This window comes from Periophthalmus magnuspinnatus, chromosome 9 (genome assembly GCF_009829125.3).
Source record: "Periophthalmus magnuspinnatus isolate fPerMag1 chromosome 9, fPerMag1.2.pri, whole genome shotgun sequence".
Classification (NCBI taxonomy): Eukaryota; Metazoa; Chordata; class Actinopteri; order Gobiiformes; family Gobiidae; genus Periophthalmus; species Periophthalmus magnuspinnatus.
The window spans coordinates 4,136,140-4,140,298 of NC_047134.1; the positions used below are offsets into that span (position 1 = coordinate 4,136,140).

General features: G+C 39.3%; 1 pseudogene; it reads left to right on the forward strand.

Moving 5' to 3' along the window:
• The first annotated feature begins 1,817 nt into the window (after positions 1-1,817).
• Positions 1,818-3,353, forward strand: LOC129456510 (GTPase IMAP family member 7-like; annotated as a pseudogene).
• Positions 3,354-4,159: the final 806 nt, after the last annotated feature.

The following is a 4,159-nucleotide window of genomic DNA, read 5'->3' on the forward strand; positions in this document are numbered from 1 at the left end:
TGGGAGAAAGTCATGTGGTCAGATGAGACCAAAATAGAACTTTTTTGGTCTTAATTCCACTCGCCGTGTTTGGAGGAAGAAGAATGATGAGAACCATCCAAAGAACACCATCCCTACTGCTGAAGCTTAGGGGCGGTAGCATCATGCTTTGGGGGTCTTTTTCTGCACATGGGACAGGACGACTGCACTGTATTAAGGAGAGGATGACCGGGGCCATGTGTTCCGAGATTTTGGGGAACAGCCTCCTTCCCTCAGTTAGAACATTGAAGATGGGTCGTGGCTGGGTCTTCCAACATGACAATGACCCGAAGCACAGCCAGGATAACCAAGGAGTGGCTCCGTAAGAAGCATATCAAGGTTCTGGAGTGGCCTAGCCAGTCTCCAGACCTAAACCTAATAGAAAATCTTTGGAGGGAGCTCAAACTCCGTGTTTCTCAGCGACAGCCCAGAAACCTGATTGATCTAGAGAAGATCTGTGTGGAGGAGTGGGCCAAAATCCCTCCTGCAGTGTGTGCAAACCTGGAGAAAAACTACAGGAAACGTTTCACCTCTGTAATTGCAAACCATGGCCACTGTACCAAATATTAACATTGATTTTCTCAGGTGTTCAAATACTTATTTGCAGCAGTAACATACAAATCATTTATTTAAAAAATCATACAATGTGATTTCCAGATTTTTTTTTTTTAGATTATGTCTCTCACAGTGGACATGCACCTCAGATGAAAATTTCAGACCCCTCCATGATTTCTAAGTGGGAGAACTTGCAAAATCACAGGGTGTTCAAATACTTATTTGCCTCACTGTATCTATCTGACGGGAGGAGAGAACTACACTGGAATTAAAAACACCTATTGTTTACTTTTCTTTTGTAGGCTAGGTCACTTGTGCTACCCTAAGTGTGAACTATGCCTGAGTCATACTTAATAGTGATTCAAGTCCCTAATGAGTGATTTCACACCTATTCGCACCTCCTGGCTTGTTTTGTTTTGGACCTGAGGATGGAGTTATTAGATGGGGGATAGATGATGTCTGAAGCCCCCCATTCCTGTTCAAGGAAGAATTGCCTTTCCTGAAAACATTGCTTCTTTAACTCCCCTCTTAAACCAGTTCTTTTCTCTTGCTAAGATCTGTACCTCACTCTCTTCAAAGGAGTGGTTAGTGTCTGATGGAGATCCCAGCAGACTGGGTTCCTGAGGAGCTCTCACAACGGTGTTTGTACATCCTCTTATGGACTGGCTGCGTAGTTTCTCCAATGTACTGCTCACTGCACTCTTCACTACACTGAATGGAGTAGACCACATTACTTTATTTGTGGCTCAGGATTTTGTCCTTTGGCTGAAGCAGTTTCTGTCTTAAAGTGTTTGTAGATTTGAAATAGACCTGGAATTTCAAACTTGAGAGAAAATTCTCAAGTTTTCCAGGCACACCAGCTGTGTAAAGAATAGTTACACCTTTCCTTCTAGGTTCAGATTCCCTGTTGTCCTATTTTTTTTTTTAGCTCTAAACTTCTCTGTAACATCTGTCTGTGGGGATAGTGGGCTACATTACAGTAGCAGAAACTGTCATTAGGAACAATAAACTTAGAGACAGAAGCTGGAGAGCGTAGACTGAAAGTAACAGCTGCACTGAGATGCGCCAAACCTCCTCCCTCCAAGGAAAGGCTTGCACTGCTCTAGAAAAGGTCCACAGCATCAACATTCAAGCTGACAAAAGGAGATGCGCCGTGATCCTGAACTCAGCTGATTATGAGGCTAAAATGAACAGCCTCCTCAGTGACACCGCCACCTATGAATTGCTGAAATGAGACCCTAGTAATGGGTACAAGAAGAAGATCATAGACTGCTTACAGAAGCTGAATTCCTTTCCATTCCATTCCTTGTATCTATGGTCTCCCAAAAATCCACAAAGAAGGAGTACTCCTCAGACCCATTGTATGTAGTGTTGATTCTATCACATACAATGTGGCCAAACATCTGAACACCATCCTGGCTCCTCTGGTGGGCAACACGGAGCACCATATTGAGAACACAGCAGAATTTGTGAGAAAAATTAATGATATCCAGTTTGATTCAGATGAGACCATGGTTTAATTTGATGTGACCTCTCTTTTCACTTGTATCCCCACATCAGTAGCGATGGAGGCAGCAAAGAGGAGGCTACTGCAGGATACTAAACTAAAAGAGAGAACTAAACTGACACCAGACCAAATCCACAAACTGATGGAAATTTGTTTAAATACCACATATTTCCAGGTTAGAGGAAACTTCTCCGGGCAAATCCATGGCTGAACAGGGCTAAAATCAAAATTCAAGATCTGGAACCCTTCACAAAGGCCTTCAATAGATCAAAGAGAACCAAAAAAAAAAACAGGACAACAGGGAATCTGAACATAAAAGGAAAGGTGTAACTATTCCTTTGCCCCCTTTTGCATAATTTTCATAATCAGAAAGAAATTAGATTACTCACATCAGATGAAACTGTTTATTTCAATAATCTGATAACTCCAGAAATCAGATCATGATCAGATCTTTGGTGTGATTGTAGTCATTGAGTAAAGGATGTTCATGTGTTACAGGTGATCAGAGTTCTCCAGTTTGTCCCATGATGAGGAAAGACTGAGGTGTGTGAGTCTGCTGGCTCCAGGGCCACATGTCTTTCTGTTGGTGATACATATCGGACGATTTACAGAATAGAAGAAAAAGACTCTAGAACTTATTAAAAAGAGGTTTGGGAAAGAAGCTGAAAAGCACACCATCATTCTCTTTACATATGGGGATAATCTGAAAGGTTCCATTGAAGAGTTTATAGAAAATGATTGTGATGATATACTTAAGGAGTTCATCTCTCAATGTGGAAACAGGTACCATGTGTTTGATAACAGGAAAAAGAACGATCGCACTCAGGTGAGAGAACTGATGAAGAAGATAGACAACATGATGAAGAAGAACGGAGGAGGCTGCTACACCAACGACATGTTACTACAGGCAGAGATAGACATTAAGAAAGACATCAAGAGAATTATGGAGGCGGGACAAGATAAGATCAGGAGAGAGAGGGATGCTTTGGAAAGACGATCAGAAAGAGACAAGAAGAAAATAGATAAACTGACAGAGAAAAAACGCCAACTCCAAAAACAACAACTGGAGGACGAGCTTTCTACATTAAAAAGGTCAATAAAAGCAGATATTGAAAGAATAAGTGATCTTCAACAACAACTTGAGAAGAAGAGGGAGGAGATAGAGAAACACCAACAAGAAATAAACAAACGCCAACAAGAAATAAACAAACAGATCAACAAAATCAAAGAAAGCACTCAAATAGGAGAGGATACTACTGGAGTGAATAAATAAAAACCTTTATATGAAATGCTCACATAATAGCACGAGTATACCGTCTGTACAGAATACACTGAACTACAGAGGGTCTGATTTGTATTAAGAAATGAAAGGCCTAAACCTGTGAAATGGTGAGTTTTGTAACATCAGTTGAGCTCACAGCTTGTCCCCCTTAAGTGAGTCTGTCAAATAAATGTGTAAATATAGAAAAGACAGTGACATTAGACCTTTTTGACGTTTACAGATTTTGTTTTCAATTTATTTCAAGTTTTTATGTTACTTACTAAAAAAAGGATGTATATTCATAAAAAGATTGAAATGAAAAAAAAAAGTTATCCTGTGCATTTGTTTGTGTAAATGAACATTTATTATTATATTGTTCCTGAATCATGCAGAGTCCTTTTAAAACGTTGTATTTTAAATTCTAATGTTTGCCCAAATCAACAGTTAAAGAATATATTTACTACTGTATATTTGTCATTGGGAAGTGAAAACACATCATTAAAATGTAGAGAATTGATCCAAATGAGTTCAAATAAATATTTTTGAGAGTGAGCTACAGCAATCTACAGCGTCTTGGAATCGGGTCACACCATTTATGAATCAGATTCATTCACTGTTCTCTGCAAATGTGGTTGGATAAATATATAATGGACCTTTGTAACTTGTGTGAAATATTTAATAAAAATAAATAAAAGAACACTGGCTCCTGTCCCTAACATGCAGCGCTCACTCTGACTTTTTCAGATCTTTGTTGTTGATGTAAAAATGAACTATAAGTGGACCTTTGGTAGAACTGTTATTTAAAAAGACAAATAAAT